The sequence below is a fragment of the Musca autumnalis genome, unplaced genomic scaffold (genome assembly GCF_047663935.1).
Source record: "Musca autumnalis isolate F117 unplaced genomic scaffold, ASM4766393v1 scaffold_5, whole genome shotgun sequence".
NCBI classification, from domain to species: Eukaryota; Metazoa; Arthropoda; class Insecta; order Diptera; family Muscidae; genus Musca; species Musca autumnalis.
Window position 1 is genome coordinate 11,772,089 of NW_027412088.1, and position 15,315 is coordinate 11,787,403.

Sequence of the window (15,315 nt, forward strand, 5' to 3'; positions counted from 1 at the left end):
GTTTTATGTACAATTTTTAACCGAACTAGCTGTTAAGTGACTTTTAAGGTTCTTAGGGGTCACAACACTACTCCACCAAAAACTGTCAACCTAGGTCTATGTTTAGGTATAGCCCCCATATAACGGTACCTCCCGATTTTCGTTATTTTGAGAGTTATAGCTACAATTTTTAACCGAACTACCTGCAATTTCACATTTAAGTTCTTAGGGGTTACAACACTACTCCACTAAAAATTTTCTAAATAGGTCCATGTTTAGGTATAGCACCCATAAAACGGTACCTCCCGATTTTCGGTATTTTGAGGGTTTTATCTAAAATTGTCACCGAACTAGATATAATTTTACATTTAAGGTTCTTAGGGGTCACAAGACTAATCCACAAAAGACTGTCAACATAGGTCCATGTTTAGGTATAGCCCCCAAATAACGCTACCACCCGATTTTCGGTATCTTAAGGGTTTTAGCTTCAATATTTAACCGAACTAGCTGTAATTTGACATTTAAGGTTCTGAGGGGTCACAACACTACTTACCAAAAATTGTCAACATAGGTCCACGTTTACGTATAGCCCCGCATAACCGTACCTCCAGATTTTCACTATTTTGTGAGTTTTAGCTACAATTTTTAACCGAACTAACTGTAATTTGACATTTGAGGTTTCCAGTGGTCACGAAACTTCTCTATACAAATCGTCAATATAGTGGTCACAAATTTTCTCTACCGAAAATCGTCAACATAGGTCCATGTTTACGTATAGCACCCATATAACGGTACCTCCCGATTTTCGATTTTTTTAAGGTTAGCTACAATGTTTGACAGAACTACCCATAATTTGAAATTTAAGATTCACGGTATTCACAAAACGTATTGCGTACAACACTACTCCACCATAAGTTGTCGATATACATAAGTCCATGTTTTGGTAAAGGCACCTTATAACGGTACCTCCCCATTTGCGGTGTTTTGATGGTTTCATTGTTTGACGGAATACCCGAAAGTTGATATTTTAGGTTCTCTGCAGTCACAAAACTTTTCCACCAAAAATTTTCAACATATAAACGAGTGTCGCTAAGGAATATATTCCAAAAATATTTATTGATATGGGTTTAAAAAATTGTCTATTCTATAGTTTCAATCTTCTCATCACACAACCCACTGTGTATCTGGTAAACAACACAAAACATCAATGTCAATTTTTTTCTTAACCTTTGACAAAATGCCCAAAGATAGACACTATTGACAATACTTGGTATGGCCACCAAGCTAATAGCTAAATTTAACAAAACAATAACGGATTTTCCCCCAACTCAAAACAGTGAAATGAAGAATTATTTTTATGTAAATTTTCTCCCAGAGATCTATTGACCTGATTTTAACCTTTTAGAATGGATGTCAACATTCGAACAGACATAAAATTCTGTTGTAATTTTCTTTAAGGGTTTAGTTGCTATTGACATTTTCTCACGTTAACACGCACTCAACTTTGGAAGAGAAATGTGAAAAATCCCCTGAAATTTCTGTGAAAAGGATTTAAACAGATACAAAATAGAAAATGTTAATTCACTTGACAACAAATTATTTATGTAAAAGTGTGCTAATTTTATTGATTCTAAACCTAAATGCAATACTTAATCCAACAACCAACACAGTTTGTGGTAGGTGATAACGTCGTTAAACCAAAAAATCTTTGGAGAAATTCATATGGGCGTTGCTAAAAATAAATTTTTTGATGAAAACTAAGACAATAACCAAATTAGTGAAGTGATATAAATTGGAATGACAATAAAAATAGAAACATCTCATAAATTAAGAAAGAGTTCAAAAACACTGAAGATAACCCGTCACACCACCTTTGGAATCAATCGAAATTAAAAATGTCCGAATTTGACGCTTGTCCAAATTTTCTGCAAAACAAGCAGACTATTAATATGAATAAGATGTAAATTATAATAATAATAACGATGGGATAAAAAAAGATTTTAAAGTGCCGGTAACTTTCGAAAAAACACACATTTATTGAGAATACAAACGTTGTTGCTGTAAGAGAAAACTAAATCTAAGAACGAAATCTAGACCAATACTAACATAAAAACAAGTAGAAAAATATCAATCGTTCTTGTCGACAGACATCCACCCTCAGTCTATGGCAGCAAAAAAAATAGAACATTTTTTGTGTATGATTTTTAGGAACATGCGAAAACCTTATCGCAAGAATTATAGACATACAGATTAATAAGTAAAACCAGTAAGGAAAGAATCAAAGTTGGGCGGGGCCGACTATATGAATAAGTCAAATATAAGGGAGCTATATGCAAATCTCGAAAAATTTCAATCTAATTTGGGACACTTATTTCTAGACACACATTTCAAATTTCATCACAATGGGACATATAGCGTGATTGGTGCACAAAATACCTAAAATTGGGCGGAAATATATATGGGAGCTATATCCAAATCTCAACCGATTTCAATATAACTTGGACCCTTATTTCTATGCCGGGACTAGCGTGACTGCTGCATCAAATACCTAAAATCGGTCGTAAATATATATGAGAGTTAATTTCTAATAAATAGCGTGGTAATAGGGTGGTTTTAAAAAATCGATTTCGGACTTTTTTATGCGGCACCTCCTAAAGTGTTTAGATTTGTTAAATTTTAATATTACCAAAGGTTAAACACAATCACAATATGTTAGCCCGTCCCACTGGGGCATTAAATTTTCAATGGGCCCTATATATAGCTTATATTAAAATCCGAGCCGATTTTCACAATTTTTTGTAGGATTAGTTTTTTAGCCACAACAAATAACTGGTAAATTTTTTTCATCGATTTGACGATAAATATTGTCTGTAGAGGCCCCAGTGGCACTGTTAACATATTCCAGTTGTTCTCAAACTTTGGCAATTTTAAAATCTTAAAATCTAAATCGTCTAAAAACTCCGACATCGATTTTTCCCTTTGAGTTAAAACCAGTCTAATGCATAAAGTAGCAGTGCTCAATTGCGGTCCCACGTGCTGTCTGTGTATGTCAATTTGCTCACTCACTTAATATCTTACTTAGCTGACCCATTACAGAACATTTGTTCCATAGACCGAACTAAGAAAAGATTTCCAATTCTCTCTGTTTAGTGCTTCGCTTTCTGGGATACCACGCGTTGTCATCTCTTCATCCACTTGTTCGCTCACACAATTAAACAAGAGCCATTATCATTCAAATACGCCTGAAGAGCCTGGCTTAAACAACCAGGCGAAACGATCGTAGCGTAATGGTTGAGTTTGTGGTATTTCGCTAGAATTCATTTTTCAATACAAAACTCCTTAGGCCTTGTTAGCTCGATTAATCCAATTACACGGTGCGCCTTAACTAATTTTAAATGGTGCTTACACCTGGGAAGTTTTTGCAGATTCTGAAACTACAATGCTCATAGATGAGAAATATCAAGAAACAAAAAATCGCCGGAGGGATTTTCAAATAAATCGCGATTTAAGTTCACATTTTTAGCGGTTCTTTAGGTTTTCACGATTTTGCTTGAAAAACAGCGAGTCCTATGTAAATGGGCCTAAAGAAAATGTTGTAGCTGTGAAAATTCTCCACAAGATTGGCCTTTATGATAATTTCGTAGGTTTCACCGTTTTTGAGTTATAGAAGTTCAAATTGAGACAATGCACTGATTGTATCGCCTCCTTATAAAACAATGTCATTATTGCAATTTTCCAAATAAAACTTGTATATCTTAAAAATAGTACAACCAAGGAAAAAATAATTCATCCAGTCTTGTAGAGAATTTTCACAGCTTCAACATTTTTTTCAGTCCCATTTTGATATGACCTGCGGTTTCCAAGCAAAATCTTGATGATTTAAGATAAAAACCTAAAAATTTGAACTGAACCTCTATATCTCAAAAATGGTAAAACCTACGAAAAAAACCTAAAGGTCAGTCTTGTAGAGAATTTTCACAGCTACAACATTTTCTTTAGACTCATTTCAATACGACTTGCGGTTTCCAAGCAAAATCGTGAAAACCTAAAAAACCCTAAAATTGTGAATTTTGATCGCGATTTATTTAAAAATCCCTCCGGCGATTTTTTTCTATTTCCGTTATTTTTCTTATGTATGAACATTGCTGTTTCAGAATCCGCGAAATCTTCCCATGTGTAAGCGGTTTTCATCAAAAGTTAGTTAAGGCGCACTGAGCATGATATTCTTTAGGCCCATTTACATAGGACTCGCGGTTTTCAAGCAAAATCGTGAAAACCTAAAGGACCCCTGAAAATGTGAATTTAAATCGCGATTTATTTGAAAATCCCTCCGGCGATTTTTTTGTTTCTTGATATTTCTCATCTATGAGCATTGTAGTTTCAGAATCTGCAAAAACTTCCCAGGTGTAAGAACCTTCCGTTTAAATTTGTTTAAGGCACACCGTGATTAATTAATTAAAAAAAGAGGAGTTTTGGTTTTGAAATGAAAATTTTCAATACACAATTTTTTTCCATTACACAAGACAACCCAACCAATCAACATTACTTACTTACTTAGTTGGCCCATTACAGAACATTTGTTCCATAGACCGAACTAAGAAAAGATCTCCATTCCTCTCTGTTTTTCGCTTGACTTTTTGGAATACCGCGCCTTTTCATTTCTTCATCCACTTGTTTGCTCCATCGAAGCTTAGACCTCCCGATTCTGCGTGCACCACCATGTGGCATGTATTCATACGCCTTTTTAGCGGGTTCATCATCGCTCATTCTCATGATATGGCCTAGCCAACGCAATCGTTGCATCTCGATACGTTTAACTATATTCATGTCTTTGTATAGCTTATATAGCTCGTGGTTCATACGACGTCGATATTCACCGTCAACGCAAATCGGCCCGTAGATCTTTCGAAGAATTTTCCTCTCAAACACACCAAGCACTGCCTTATCTGCTTGCGCAAGTACCCATGCTTCGGAGCCATACATTAGCACGGGTAGTATTAGCGTTTTGTATAGTGTTATTTTTGTTTGACGAGATGTGGCTTTGTTTTTAAATTGCTTACTTAAACCATAGTAGCATCTGTTGGCCAATACAATTCTTCTTCTTATTTCACAACTGATGTTGTTTGTTGTGTTTATGGCAGTGCCGAGGTAGACGAAGTCTACCTCAAAATTGTAGGTACCAACTTTCACAGTTGGTCCGAGCTCTATGGACGCTTTGCGCGTCGACACCATCAATTTGGTCTTTTCGCCGTTTACCGCCAGACCCACTTTCGCAGATTCTGCTTCGACCTTCCTAAAAGTATCAGTTACTTCCTTTACTGATCGTCCCATGATGTCTATGCATAGGCAAGTAACATGTGGCTATTGGTGTAAATTGTGCCATTTCTTTTGACATTTGCATCTCGTATTACAGCAAAATGTTGAATAGGTCACACGAAAGGCTGTCTCCTTGTCTGAAACCTCTTTTGGTACAAAATTCTTCGGAGAGGTTCTTTCCAATTTTAACTGAGAACCTAGTATCAGTTAAAGTCATTTTACAAAGCCGGATGAGCTTTGCGGGGATACCAAATTCAGACATTGCGTGGAATACCTTTGATCGGAGGGGACTGTCGAATGCTGCTTTATAATCGACAAAAAGGTGAAATATGTCGATCTGCATCTCTTGGGTCTTCTCTAGGATTTGCCGCAGGGTACATATCTGGTCAATGGTGGACTTGCCAGGTCTAAAGCTACATTGGTCTGGTCCAATTATTTCGTTGACTATTGGCTTTAGTCGTTCGCACAATATCCCTGACACTATCTTATAGGCAATAGGGAGAAGACTTATGCCCCTATAGTTTGAGCATACTGTCTTATCTCCTTTCTTGTGGACGGGACATAGGATGCTCAGGTTCCAATCGTCGGGTACGCGTTCTTCCTGCCAGATGGTGCTAACTAGCTGATGCATACACCTTATCAGCGCGTCGCCTCCGGTTTTAAACAGCTCGGCTGGTAAGCCATCGGCTCCTGCTGCTTTATTATTCTTCAGCCGGTCGATTGCTGTTTTCACCTCATCTTGGCCGGGCGGTATACATTCTATACCATCTTCTGGGATTGGATCTGTGGTATCATCGTCTTCGCTACTATTGGATACCAGCAGATTGGAGAAATGTTCCTTCCATATCCTGTATCTGTTACCAGATTACCTTGCTGGTCTCTACAGGAGGATGTGCCTGTACCAAAGCCATCTGTTTGATGTTTCACTCTTTGGTAGAATTTTCGCACTTCATTCTGTCTCCTGTGCATCTCGATTTTTTCACACTCCCGCTTTTCCATTTCTCTCTTTTTCTTGCGGAAAAGCCGTTTCTCTTCTCTCCTTTTCTCCCGATATCTCTATCGCGCGCTACGCGTTGCTACTGATTGTAAAGTAGCTCTATATGCCGCATTTTTCTCTTCGGTAGCAGCACGACACTCCTGGTCATACCATGAATTCCTTTGTGGAGGTCTCTGGAATCCAAGTATGCATTTTGCGGCTGTTTGCATGGAGTGGGCAATATGTTGCCATTGTGTTGTTATGTTATCGGGACAAGGAGTGCTCGCGTTAAGCAATTGGGCTAGTTGAGTGGAATATGCTGTGGCTATCTGTTGTGTTTGCAGCCTGTCGATGTCCAACTTCCGCGTTGAGTTTGTTCGTGCTTTATTTGCAACGTTTAGACGGGTACGTACCTTTGCTGCAACAAGGAAGTGTCCGAATCAATGTTTGCGCCTCGGAACGATCGTACATCCAACACGCTGGATGAATGTCTTCCATCTATTACAACATGATCAATTTGATTACTTGTTTTTTGATCTGGAGACAGCCAGGTGCCCTTATGAATATCGAGATGATTAAATCTGGTACTGCTAACTACCATGTTTCTTGCAGCTGAAAAGTCTATCAGCCTCATACCATTGTCAGATGTTTCACTGTGGAGACTGAATTTCCCGACTGTTGGGCCAAAGATATTCTCCTTTCCAATTTTGGCATTAAAATCGCCTAGAATAATTTTAATGTCATGGGCAGGGCAACGGTCATATGTTTCTTCTAAGCGCTCGTAAAATATATCTTTGGTCTGTTCGTCCTTTTCTTCGGTGGGAGCATGAGCACAAATAAAGCTGATGTTGAAGAATTTAGCTTTTATTCGAATTGCAGCAAGTCTTTCATTCACTGGGGTGAAGCTGGATACCAGATGTTTTAGTCTCCGACTAACTACGAATCCGCAACCAAACTCATGCTTTACGTCATGGCAGCTATAATACAGTGCGTCACCTTTAGGTGTTGTTATGACGCCTTTCCCAATCCATCGTATTTCCTGTATGGCAGTAATATCGGCCTTGTACTTTTCAAGTACGTCTGCCAATGCGAAGACTGCACCTTCTCTATAAAGAATGCGAACATTCCAGGTGCAGATTCGCAGATCATGGTCCTTAAAACGTTTGCGGGGTTCGTCAACTTTAGAGGGGTTTGTTTTTCTTTTCTTTCGTTTTTTCATAGTAGGATGTTTTTTCTAGGGGAGGGTTACTAACCCGACGCCCAAACCGAAGTTTTTAACGTTCTTATGGGAGAACGCGCGGCACATGTTAGCTCACTACCTTTAACGGGTGTTAAAGGCAGTTCCCCAGGTGACACCACGGGGAGGTCAGTGTCCACTTGAGATGAAAGAGGGACCAAGATAAATCCTGGGCTTTGCCATGTTAAAACCGGTCAAGACCGTTGCTTGGTATCATTCATCCCCTACGTCACCCTTGTTCACTCACACAATTAAAAAAGAGCCCTTAGCATACAAATACGCCTGATGAGCCTGGCTTAAACCACCAGGCGAAACGATCGTAGCGTAATGGTTGAGTGTGTGGTATTTCGCTAGAATTCATTTTTCAATACAAAACTCCTTAGGCCATGTTAGCTCGATTAATCCAATAAATTAATTAAAAAAGAGAAGTTTTGGTTTTGAAATGAAAATTTTCAATACACAAATTTTTTCCATTACACAAGACAACCCAACCCATCAACATTACATGAGAAAATATTATATTAGAATTGTAAATGCTTGTGCGGCAACTGGAGAATACACGAAAAATCATTCTCTTGAAAATATTGAATGTGTATGCTAATTATTAGCTTATCCGTGTAATTGTAGAATGTGTTTATACAAATTACACTGTGCAACAAAATGGAGCTCAAAGTCTGGGGGGTGGAAAATTCCTATTGGAGATGAAAGCCCTTGGTGAGTATATACAGAACCCCTAAGGACAGATTCGCCGTGAGTCGAACTTTCGCGATATGGCGTGATGAATATTTTGCTGGAGATCCTAAAAGCCATCTGGAATCAGTGTTATATCTTTGTTACTTGAAATTCAGTTACGTAACTTTTTACACTTGCAATAATGGGTCACAATCCTAGAATTCAACCCGCCATAACTCAAAGGTTCGACTCACGGCGGATCTGCCCTTCAGGGTTCTGTATGTCCTCACCATGGACTTTCACCTCCAAAAAGAATTTTCCACCCTTCAGGTCATGATCATAATTTTTTTCACGCACAGGAATGTATCCTCACAAACGTTAAGAAACGGTTCAAAATGTATCCTCACAAACGGTTCGAAATGTATCCTCACAAACGTTAAGAAACGGTTCAAAAATACGGTTTTTTTTGTTCCAGCACTAAAGCCGCTTAAAATGTCTAATGGATATTAATCATATCTGATTGACAATTTTAATAGCTTTCTAATGCTATACATATGAGGTTTATGAACAGATAAAAACCCGATAAAAATTAGGTTTTAATATCAGAACAACCGGTTTCATTATTCGGATATGCGGATCTTTATTCCAAAAAAATAATTAAATTAACGTGCTTAGCAAAACGAGATGCAACTGTTTTAATGACTCCGAGAATTCTCGGTCATTAATATGTTAACAATAATATATTGAAATAAATTAATATAGGGCTGTCTGAGCAAGATTCGGGTAAAAGTGAAAAAGAACCGCTTAAACAAGATTTTATCGATTTTATGTCTTTGGGAACCGTACCTAAAATCTTCCGAGCGATTTTGTAGAATATTCCGAAGATGAAAAATGTCATCTTGTGCCACTTTTATTGCGGTTCTTGAAATAGAGGACGAAAAGGACATTGAAGGAAGCGAGTTAGTAGGTCGAAATGTTCTACGAAAAAAATCATCATTTGATTTGACTGAAGACATGTCATCTTAAATATAAGCTTAAACAACAGCGAACAAAGATATTACGCTGATTCCAGATGGCTTTTAGGATCTCCCGCAAAATATTCATCACGCCATATCGCGAAAGTTCGACTCACGGCGAATCTGTCCTTCGAGGTTCTGTACATACTCACCAAGGGCTTTCATCTCCATTAGGAATTTTAAACCAGATTTGTATATAGACTCCATATATGTTTCCCCGATTTTGCTATAATTCAGTAAATTTTAGTTGAATAACCTTTAAATTTAGTGTGACACTTTTTATTAGACGCGTGTTCAGTGTTAGCGATTTTAACAAAACTCGGTTCAGATTTTGATATTGTCCCTATACATAGTATATCGTCTGCTCCGTCGGAAAAGGTCGTAAGTCCCTCTCAATAAATTTTTCAGGAGGAAGAAAAAACATTCCAGCGCTTTCTGTATTAAAGATGTTATTATGGTGGTAAAGGCAGTATTTTTCGTTTATTTATTCCGCTTCAATACCTGTACTTTGTTTGATAAAATTCCGTCCCGTTTGGGAGATAATTGTATGTCTTTGGACTTACGACCTTTTCCTTGTACAGTTTTGTATTTTTGTAGGGACTTACGACCTTTTCCTACAATTTACGGACGTTTTTAAAATAAAATATTTATACTTTACAAAACAATGTGGAAAGGGTATTATAAGTTTGTTTTGTTCAATATTCGTGTAACATCGCGAAGTATTCGTCGTAGACCCCCTCCCCTTGCCATTTTTTCATATCTTGACGAGATAAAGCGATCTAGCTATGTGTGTCCGTCCATTTATTAACAATTGTAATAAAACTCCAGACCTCAATGTTGGATCGATCATCACGAAATTTTGTGGAGAGGTCGGGTTCCGACCAGAAGTGACCCCATTAGATGTTAGTTATGATCGAAAGGTGTGAAATGGACCAAACCCACAATTTTTACCCGACTTTGTAGCTGTCCTGTAGATTGCAGTAATATTCCGATCGGCGCGAAATTTTAAGATTGAATTGAGTTTAAGACAAAGAATAAGCTTGCAATTTAACATGGTGATGAGATAATTATTAGCGGGTTTAATGGACCAAAACTTTTGTGTGGAATCTAATATATAAAAGACAATGTGTGTACGTTTGTATGTTCCGCATAGACTCAAAAACGGCTAAACCGATGTTTTTTGAAAATTTCAGAGAATATACAGGGAACAACCGAGGTGAAAATAGGCTTTATATTTTTGGAATTTCGGAGGAGCGAGTTACACCTGTGCCCTATTTTTTAAATGCGCTATATATAAAACTTACGAACGATTCCGTTTCCCCAATCCTGGGTACATATTTTAGCAATAAGACCCGACCAGAGTAAAATTCTAAGTCGGTATAACCATGACCGTCTGTCAGTCTTTTGAAATTAAGATACAGCTCGCAATTTTTAAGATAGATCTTCGTGATTCGGTATAGAAGTTTCTATTACTTCTAGGATGTATGGTATTGACGCCTTCATATAGCCCCCATAGAACGGTACCTCCCGATTTCCGGTATTTTGAAGGTGTGGCCTCAATATTCATCCCAAATAGCTGAAATTTGGTATTTATTCTTTGTTTGGGGTATAAAACTTTCTCCCATAAATTTGTCTATATAGGCTTACGCCTTCATATAGCCATAGAACGGTGCCTCCCGAATTTCGGCATTTTGAAGGTTAGCCACATTGTTTTACCGAAATTTGGTATTAAGTCTTCTTCATAAACGAAAGGAAACTAACTGAAGTAAAATTCAATACAACTCATGGTGGAGGTTATAACAAGTTCGGCCTGGCCGCATTTAACGACGTTCTTACTTGTTATTAATAGTCACTTGCATATTCCAACTAATTTGCGATGCAAAAATGTTTCAAGGACCAGCAACGTGGACCGGTTGGGCTAATATTTAATATAAAACATGACACGTTGTACTTACGACCTTGTATTTTTGCCTTACGACCTTTTCGTTCAGTTAAATTTCATGATTAATTCCGTTAATGTACGTGGTTTCTTAGCTACATTGTAATCCCAAATAGTGTCCTTTTTTGTCTTCCCAAGTATTTCTGCCCCAACTCACTGCATCTTTTGTTTTTGTATGCAATCCATGTATAATATTCAGCAAGTAATGTCTCCCTGCGTTTAGGAAGTTTATCATCAGAGCTTTCAGAATCACCGTGAAAACCATAGGGAACTAGACCCATGATACCATCGTCTAATTCCATTCCAAATTCATACTGCTCTTTGTTAGCAAAAACCATGATAACTTTTTAGTTTAATAACATTTCAATCAATTATTATTTCAGAATCATTTAATAATATAAACATTGCATTTACCCGTCCGTTAGAAGGGATTACTTTATTAAATTCAGAATACAAACTAATCTCGTTATGTGAACAAATGTCCCTAGAGAAACCACAAATTACCAGTTGATAAAGTTAAGTAAAAAAAAAAAATTTTAATTTTTTTTACAAATTTTTCAATACATGAGGTATTTGAACACATACAGCATCCCAATTTGTATCAATGAAAAGGCCAGAAGTCCATCTTTCATAATCAGTTCGCTTATGGGGGAAAATAGATTTCAAATGTAAATTTTCGTTGCAATATAGAAATTATCACATTTTTGTTCAAAAGTTTGGTCCACAGGCTCCGCCAAATATAATTCGATTATCATCCAAAGGTGTAGGCTAGTTCTTTAGATTGTACCCCAACCATGGATGACGCTAAACATTATATCTGAACTACATTATCTGTAGTATTCTTTTAAAGTATACATTTTCCTGTGGACTTACGACCTTTTCGTACTCAAATCTGTACGTTTTGTGGACTTACGACCTTTTCCGACAAGGGCAAAACGTATAGAAAAACGCGACATACTACCATACTACATTTTCTTTGTATCATACGACGTGTTTTGACTTGTACTATCATCCTGTAACAAAAACGTGATTTCCAAAAAAAAGTGAATTTACGACCTTTCCCGATGGAGCAGACGATATATCTTTCTCCGATTTTGATGAATAGCCTTTAAATAAAATATGAGACTTTTTTTAGGCCTCTGTTCATTTTTACGAATTATAACAAGAATAGATTGATAATTGGATATTGTCCTCCTCCGATTTCGCTATATATGGGTTAATTTTAGATCAATAGCCTTATATTTATTATGAACGATTGTAGGTTGGTTTCATCATACATAAACAACAATATCCAACTCCTAACCTAATAGTGGTATAAACTATCTGCTTTGTGAAGTGTTTTCTACAACGTAAAAACGTTTTAAACGAAATAAAACGAGACAGTCAGTTAAAGTGATTTTTTTGTACAAACTGTTTAACATTATTGTGCTGTATTTCCAAGAATGGGATTTTATCGGATGTGATTTTTGCATACTTTTATTCGAAAGTGATGCCTGTTTCATGTACCAAATGACCGAAGCAGCAATTTTTAGATACGCTCTACGAAAAAACGCAGTTCGTGAATTTTGTATAACATATTAGCTTTGATCCAGAACTAAAAAGTTTTTACAATTTTTACGACTTTTACACATTTTACCCGAAAAACCGTTCCTTAAAAAAGTTGTAAAATGTTCATATCTTGTATTCATTTTGTTTAAAAAAAGCTTTTTTCAGGGTTTAAAATGCTAACGCTATATTAGCAAAAGCATCGAAAATGTGCAGGTTTGCCTGCTAAAATTTCTTCGAAATATGTTTAGCAACAATGAACAATGGCAACATATAACAACACATTTCACAAAAATATTGCTAGCGAACCTAATACTATTCGATATTGTTGCTATAAAAAAGGATTGCACAAGCATACTCATATTTTGCAGCACACATCGCTCATTTACTCAAAGAGGGACACATCTCAAAAAATCAAGTTTCGAGAAAAACGCGTTTTAAGTTAGCGATTGAAATTTGACTTCCCAATTTAAAAAGATATCAATACAAAATTTAGGTGCAAGATTAATCATGATTTAAAGTTTTCTAGTGCTTCATAGATTCAAAAAACTTTAGTTCTTGCGATCAGGGTTGCCTATTGTGAGGGATTAAAAATCACTTTTTTCGTTCAAAAGCCATGGCAAACATATGTAGATTTGGACCTTGATGCCGTTTAACAAATATGTGTCATGCCGTATGCAGCACATCAAAATGAAGATGGATGTCAAATATATACTTTATAATACTTTTTTGTGAATCTATTTTTCCAAGTCCTAAAAATTTAAGTTGAGTTTTACTTACTTCGCCATTCTTCGCCACTCTCCAAATTTTTTGAAGAATGTTCGAAATAGCGTCAGTTTTACAAAAAATTTGGTTCCAGCTGCAAATATTTCCATTTCCGTGTGTGACATTAAAAATACTGACGATGCCTCTGGTCGTTTCAGTGAATATGTCGTATTACAGTATTCTCAGTTTCTTCCTTGTTTTGTGTTTTAATTGTTTGTTTTGGTTTTTTTTCTTTAAAGATTTAGAAATTTTTGTTTTGGGATCTACTTATGAGTGTATTTTTTTACATTTGTATATTTTTGATGTAGGATGCTACATATAATATGAAAAACAAGTAAAAATGTAAAGTTCGGTCGCACCGAACTTTATTATATCCTCTATCATGAAATATTCTGACCTCAAATGGAATAATTTGTTTACTTTCCCGTCCACGATATCAGTCGGAGAAGTTTTTTGACCACTAAGAACTCCAAATAGCAAATTACAATCAATTCGAACCGAATAGATAAAAACCTCAAAATAACTGAAATGGGAGGTACCGTAATATGAGGGCTATAACGAAACCTGGACCTAAGACCACAATTTTTGGCGTAGAAGGTTTTTGATCATTGAGAACTCCAAATGGCAAAATACAACAAATTCGGGCCGAAAATGTTGATAAAATATTCAAAATACCTAAAATCGGGAGGTACCGTAATATGAGGGCTATACCGAATCCTGGAACTAAGACTACAATTTTTGGCACAGAAGGTTTTTGACCATTGGAAACCCCAAATACCAAAGTACAGCCAATTAGGGCCGAAAATGTAGACAAAAGCTTCAAAATACCTGAATTCGGGTGGTACCGCTACATGGGGGCTATAGGGAAAACTGGACCCATATTGATGATTTTTTGGCTAAAGTATATTTTACTTATTTTTAGCATATACTGAAAAAATCAGATTGATCCGACGATTATAATTATTTTTGTCGCACCTTCCCATACAAGTGGGACCACTGTGCATAGGTATCAAATACGAACCTGAGAGACCTGAGACCTTGATGTCAAAAGGTATAATTTTGTCAGGCGCATATCTTCTAAACCGCTTAGAATTTGGGTTTACTCGTAGAAGAAAAGTTGTAGTTCTCGTCTTAAAGAATAATAATTGTGAACACATAAAATCCATGCAACCTCACCTTCAATGCTAAAATCGTCCAAGTCAAATTTCCCTTTTAATTTTTTCTAGGATTTTAGTCTACAGCTATCAAACCGATCAAAATTGAAGCAAACAACCAACTAGAAAAATTTACCTTAGATCTTAGTAAACAACTTTCTAGAACATACGAACTCTGTAGAAACGGGTTTTAATGGTCAAAATAGCACATCAAATGCGATTTTTATCCTCTTTTCTCCGTTCTTGCTCTATATATACTAAACCGTTCAAAATTCAAGAAAACAATGGACCACAATAATGTGGCGAAGATATCAGCGAACAACTTTCTGGAACATACGGAATGTCTGTGACCGATGCTGGCCTTTAAACCCTGCTTTTCGTATGAAAAGAAATTTAATTTTTATTGGATTTTCAATTTTTCTATGGTTTCTGTTTTTACAAAAGTTCTCACGAAAAAATATGTGGCAATACTTTGTTAATAATTGCATTGATTGAGAAATAATGAAAATGTGCGAATTTTTAAATAAAATGATAAAAAATGTGAAATTAAATGTGATTTTGTTAATAAAACAATATTTTTATTATTTTTAAGTGCTTTTGGAGTTTTTTATAGTGACATGCTTCTAAAAAATTACAATTCCACGTGAGAAACCAAAAGTGGTTTCATTCCGAAAATTTTTTCATATTTCGGTTTCTGAAGAGCTAAATACGGAATC